Source organism: Littorina saxatilis, linkage group LG4, assembly GCF_037325665.1.
Source record: "Littorina saxatilis isolate snail1 linkage group LG4, US_GU_Lsax_2.0, whole genome shotgun sequence".
NCBI lineage: Eukaryota > Metazoa > Mollusca > Gastropoda > Littorinimorpha > Littorinidae > Littorina > Littorina saxatilis.
The window spans coordinates 63,714,260-63,720,936 of NC_090248.1; the positions used below are offsets into that span (position 1 = coordinate 63,714,260).

Genomic DNA, 6,677 nt, shown 5'->3' on the forward strand with positions numbered 1-6,677 from the left:
ATGTCTTTGATGACGTCATATCCGGCTTTTTGTAAAAGTTGAGGCGGCACTGTTACACCCTCATTTTTTAATAACATTGATTGACATTTTGGCCAAGCAATCTTCGACGAAGGCCGGACTTTGGTATTGCATTTCAGCTTGGAGGCTTAAAACTTAATTGATGATTTTGGTCATTAAAAATCTGAAAATTGTAATTAAAATTATATTTTTATAAAACGATCCAAAAGCAATTTTATCTTATTTGTCAGCATTTGCTGATTCCAAAAACATATGAACATGTTATATTCAGATTAAAAACAAGCTTTGAAAATTAAAAAATATAAAAATTACGATTAAAATTAGATTTCCGAAATCGATTTAAAAACAATTTCATCTTATTCCCTGTCGGTTCCTTATTCCAAAATCATAAAGATATATGTTTGGATTAAAAACACGCTCAGAACAAGCGGTGGACAGATGATGCTAGGAGTATACGGTCTTGCGGAAAAAATGCAGTGCGTTCAGTTTCATTCTGTGAGTTCGACTGAGCTTGACTAAATGTTGTATTTTCGCCTTACGCGACTTGTTTCATTTCTTTATTGTCCTATATCGCTGGCGAATTCGGATCGCTTCCTCCCAGGGAAAAGCTAGTAGCAACAAGAGTCGCGCTTGTGGTCCAAGTTGTGGAATGTATTCAAGTTGTGGAATGTGTCCAAGATGTGGAATGTGTCCAAGATGTGGTAATGTGTCCAAGATGTGGTATGTGTCCAAGATGTGGTATGTGTCCAAGTTGTGGTATGTGTCCAAGATGTGGTAATGTGTCCAAGATGTGGTATGTGTCCAAGTTGTATGTGTCCAAGATGTGTTATGTGTCCAAGTTGTGGTATGTGTCCAAGTTGTGGCAATGTGTCCAAGTTGTGGTATGTGTCCAAGTTCTGGTATGTGTCCAAGATGTGGTATGTGTCCAAGTTGGGGCGGGGATATAGCTCAGTTGGTAGCGCGCTGGATTTGTATTCAGTTGGCCGCTGTCAGCGTGAGTTTGATCCCAGGTTCGGCGGAAATTTATTTCACAGAGTCAACTTTATGTGCAGACTCTCTTCGGTGACCGAACTCCCACCCCGTGTACACTACATTGGGTGTGCACGTTAAAGATCCCACGATTGACAAAAGGGTCTTTCCTGGCAAAATTGCTTAGGCACAGTTAATAATTGTCTACCTATACCCGTGTGACTTGGAATAATAGGCCGTGAAAGGTAAATATGCGCCGAAATGGCTGCAATCTACTGGCCGTATACAATTTCATCTCACACGGCATCACTGCAGAGCGTCTAGAACCCACGGAATATGCGCGATATAAGACTCATTGATTGATTGATGTGTCCAAGATGTGGTATGTGTCCAAGTTGTGGTATGTGTCCAAGTTGTGGTTTGTGTCCAAGATGTGGTATGACTGTCCAAGTTGTGGTATGTGTCCAAGTTGTGGTATGACTGTCCAAGTAGTGGTATATGTCCAAGTTGTGGTATGTGTCCAAGTTGTGGTATGTGTCCAAGATGTGGTATGTGTCCAAGATGTGGTAATGTGTCCAAGATGTGGAATGTGTCCAAGTTGTGGTATGTGTCCAAGATGTGGTAATGTGTCCAAGTTGTGGTATGTGTCCAAGATGTGGTATGTGTACAAGTTGTGGAATGTGTCCAAGTTGCGGTATGTATCCAAGTTGTTGTATGTGTCCAAGATGTGGTAATGTGTCCAAGTTGTGGTGTGCGTCTAAGATGTGGTCTGCGTCCAAGTTGTGGTCTGCGTCCAAGTTGTGGTATGTGTCCAAGTTGTGGTATGTGTCCAAGATGTGGTATGTGTCCAAGATGTGGTATGTGTCCAAGACGTGGTAATGTGTTGAAGTTGTGGTATGTGTCCAAGTTGTAGAATGTGATGGGACAATACAGAAATGAAAAAAAAATCTAATACATTCATTGACTTTGGGTGCTTTGGGGTAGCGCGACTCTGTTGTTGCTAGCTTTCCACTCCAGTGGGAGGATAAGCGACCCGAATTTCCCAGCGATGGGACAATAAAGACAAGAAAAAAAAAATCCCATAGATCCCTTGCTCTGTGCTTGTTGTGGTCCTTTATAGTTGATCTAGTTCCTGCTTCAAATACTTTAAATGCACTGATTCAGAACAAATAACACTACAAGTCCGCATTCAGTTCCGGTAACGCTATCCTGTCGATTGACTGTAATTCAATTTCATATCTGTGAAATGGGGCTATGGGAGAGGGTCTAAAATAATGAGGTATCTTTCAACCTCCGCGTGCACCGTCACGATGACACCGGCCGGCTTGATAATAATTGCAGAATTACTGTGTAACATGACTACCCATTTTGAAGTCATGATTACTGGTTGGTTTAAACAAGATTTTATTCCGAGAAAATGGTTTTGCACGTAAAGAACATCAGGAGCAATTGGGACCACACCAAAATATAACATACTAAGTGTGGTTACATATTTACATCTAAATGGGAATTATTTTTCATGATTACTAGTTGACTTTTGTTGTAGAAAGAGCTGCTTGTGTGTTGTACTGTAATGGTGAGAATATCATGTTCCTGTCTTTTTCCTTCCTCTTTGTATTCTGTATACTGCTTCTGATCCGCTTGTGTTGTATGGAAACCTCGTTGTTTGGTGTATGCTGGTAACGTTCACACTCTCACAGACACACAGACTCATTGTTGGTCTAGTTCCTTTTAACTAGTTTTGGTGACGGTAGAGAGAGTGGTGAAAACTGTGGGCAAAACAAACAAGTCGCGTAAGGCGAAAATACAACATTTAGTCAAGCTGTCGAACTCACAGAATGAAACTGAACGCACTGCAATTTTTCAGCAAGACCGTATACTCGTAGCATCGTCAGTCCACCGCTCGTGGCAAAGGCAGTGAAATTGACAAGAAGAGCGGGGTAGTAGTTGCGCTGAGAAGGATAGCACGCTTTTCTGTACCTCTCTTCGTTTTAACTTTCTGAGCGTGTTTTTAATCCAAACATATATGTATATGTTTTTGGAATCAGGAACCGACAAGGAATAAGATGAAATAGTTTTTAAAACGATTTCGGAAATTTAATTTTGATCATAATTTTTATATTTCTAATTTTCAGAGCTTGTTTTTAATCCAAATATAACATATGTATATGTTTTTGGAATCAGAAAATGACGAAGAATAAGATGAAATTGTTTTTGGATCGTTTGATAAAAAAAATAATTTTAATTACAAGTTTCCGATTTTTGAGTCACTTGAGAAAAAGTGACTCTATGTAATCGGTCAGTGTTAGTCTGTCCGGCCGGCCGGCCGGCCGTCCGTAGACACCACCTTAACGTTGGACTTTTCTCGGAAACTATCAAAGCGATCGGGCTCATATTTTGTTTAGTCGTGACCTCCAATGACCTCTACACTTTAACGATGGTTTCGTTGACCTTTGACCTTTTTCAAGGTCACAGGTCAGCGTCAAAGGAAAAATTAGACATTTTATATCTTTGACAAAGTTCAACGGATGTGATTGAAACTTTGTAGGATTATTCTTTACATCAAAGTATTTACATCTGTAGCCTTTTACGAACGTTATCAGAAAAACAAGGGAGATAACTAGCCTTTTCTGTTCGGCAACACACAACTTAACGTTGGGCTTTTCTCGGAAACTATAAAAGTGACCGGGCTCAAATTTTATGTGAACGTGACTCCCAGTGACCTCTACACTTTGACGTCTGCTTTGGTGACCTTTGACCTTTTTCAAGGTCACAGGTATGTCTTGAATTCTTCAGGTATGCATTGTGTTGTGAATAGCAATTTCTTCCTGTCCATCTGATGCCTCATATAATATTCAGAACTGCGAAAGTGACTCGATCGAGCGTTTGCTCTTCTTGTTAATGACCAAACTCACTCATTAGTTTTTAAGCCACCAAGCTGAAATGCAATACCAAACCCCGGGCTTCGTCGAAGATTGCTTTGCCAAAATTTCAATCAATTTATTTGAAAAATGAGGGTGTGACAGTGCCGCCTCAATTTTACAAAAAGCCGGATATGACGTCATCAAAGGTATTTATTGAAAAAAATGAAAACAAACGTCCGGGGATATCATTCCCAGAAATTCTCATGTCAAATTTCATAAAGATCGGCCCAGTAGTTTAGTCTGAATCGCTCCGTACACACACACAGACAGACAGACACACACACACGCACACATACACCACGACCCTCGTCTCGATTCCCCCCTCTATGTTAAAGTTTTGACTAAATGTAAAAAGGGTATAGAGCGAATGAAAAGAGAAAAGAAGAGAGAGAAACATGAAAGAGACACAGAGAATGAGAAAGGCGAGAAAGAGCGGAGAGAAGTAGAAGTAAACAAGGAAACAAAGGAAGGAAGAGAGAAAGAGAGAGAGAGAAAGAAAGAGAGAGAGAGAGAGAGAAAGAGAGAGAGAGAGAGAAAGAGAGAGAGAAACGAACAGACCGACAGACGGAGAGAGAGAGACAGACAAACCAATAAAAAAAGTCGGACAAAGTCAGACAGACAAACAGAATGGAGAGAAAGAAAGAAAAATGGAAGAAAACGTGAGCATACACAACATCAATTAATACGATATTTCTCATACACAAGAGAAAAAGGGAAGGAAAAGTAAGCATACACAACATCATCAGTTAATGCAAGATTTCTTATACACAAAAAAAATAACTTTCCCCTACCGTATTCCAGGTTAACACAACACCATCACAACACAACCCTCTCAGTGGAAGGACATAGGACGACAAATCTCAACACCCAAAACTGACTAACATCAACACCTCCGAACTCACAAAACTGAATAATAGCTCACCATATAAAAATAAGAAACTGCAAAGCACACGCAAAAACACGTTCTCCATGAAACACTAAACAAACAAACAACTTCACGAGACTGCTTGATCAAGGCTGAACTCACAAAGCGGCTGAGACAACAAAAAAAACCACACACAAAACACGAAAGTAAGGGACGTTTCACGCAACTCTGAACAACAAACTTGAACACCTGTCATAAATCACTTAAACAAACAGTACAACCGAATACAAAACAAGTCGCGTAAGGCGAAAATACAACATTTAGTCAAGTAGCTGTCGAACTCACAGAATGAAACTGAACGCAATGCAACGCAGCAAGACCGTATACTCGTAGCATCGTCAGTCCACCGCTCATGGCAAAGGCAGTGAAATCGACAAGAAGAGCGGGGTAGTAGTTGCGCTGAGAAGGATAGCACGCTTTTCTGTACCTCTCTTCGTTTTAACTTTCTGAGCGTGTTTTCAATCCAAACATATCATATCTATATGTTTTTGGAATCAGGAACCGACAAGGAATAAGATGAAAGTGTTTTTAAATTGATTTCGAAAATTTAATTTTGATCATAATTTTTATATTTTTAATTTTCAGAGCTTGTTTTTAATCCAAATATAACATATTTATATGTTTTTGGAATCAGAAAATGATGGAGAATAAGATGAACGTAAATTTGGATCGTTTTATAAAAAAATATTTTTTTTACAATTTTCCGATTTTTAATGACCAAAGTCATTAATTAATTTTTAAGCCACCAAGCTGAAATGCAATACCGAAGTCCGGGCTTCGTCGGAGATTACTTGACCAAAATTTCAACCAATTTGGTTGAAAAATGAGAGCGTGACAGTGCCGCCTCAACTTTCACGAAAAGCCGGATATGACGTCATCAAAGACATTTATCAAAAAAAGGAAAAAAACGTCTGAGGATAATTATCATACCGAGGAACTCTCATGTGAAATTTCATAAAGATCGGTCCAGTAGTTTAGTCTGAATCGCTCTACACGCACGCACACACACACATACACCACGACCCTCGTTTCGATTCCCCCTCTATGTTAAAACATTTAGTCAAAACTTGACTAAATGTAAAAAAGAGAGTTCAAAACCCGATTTCAAAAAGAGGCCCTGCTCGGGCAGGCACAAGCTGGCTTAAATGATGAGATAGTAAATCAACTTGCACTCAGTCAAGGGATAATCAAATTGACTGCAGATGGCTGATAAAGTACATGTAGTACAAAAGTGTGTATGATGCTGTCTTTAATATTATTTTGATTTCTGTTTTCTTTCCTTTGTTGTCTCTTAATGCTTCAGTTTGATTCAATCGAGGCGTGAAATTATATTGCAGAAAAGAACAATAAATTACAGAGATTCTTTAGTTTTCCCCAAATGAGAACTTTTATCAGCACAAAAATAACACATCGACTACACAAATTTTATGAAATAATTAACAAATATAGAGTTGAAACATGCAAGTACGTTATTGTTGAATTTTGCTCTGGAAAACGCACACTGACACACACACAAACACACACACACACACACACACACACACACACACACGCAGACAACCAACCAAAAACAAAAAAGAATTGAATATTTTTTAGTTTTTAATTAAGTTTATTAGTCTTTGTCCAGAACATGAAGAACTTATGAGCCAGAAGTGGCTGGATTTTATGAAGAAGGAACACGTGCTAAAGCCATTTGATCATGAAAACTTGCTGATATTTATTTATTTATTTATTCATTTATAAAGGAGATTTCTATAGCGCATAACTAAAAGCACTATGCGCTTATGATATTTATGTGTAAATCATGTTTGTAAGTGGCAGTTTCGACTGCTGGATCACGT

At 38.9% G+C, this 6,677-nt stretch overlaps 1 long non-coding RNA gene across 1 annotated transcript in view; it reads right to left on the reverse strand.

Moving 5' to 3' along the window:
• LOC138965355 (uncharacterized) overlaps nt 1-5,023 on the reverse strand; it is a 34,791-nt gene extending 29,768 nt beyond the window's left edge. Inside the window, exon 1 of the long non-coding RNA XR_011455423.1 lies at nt 4,703-5,023. This is a non-coding gene — a long non-coding RNA (uncharacterized lncRNA). The remainder of the gene's footprint in view (nt 1-4,702) is intronic.
• Nucleotides 5,024-6,677: the final 1,654 nt, after the last annotated feature.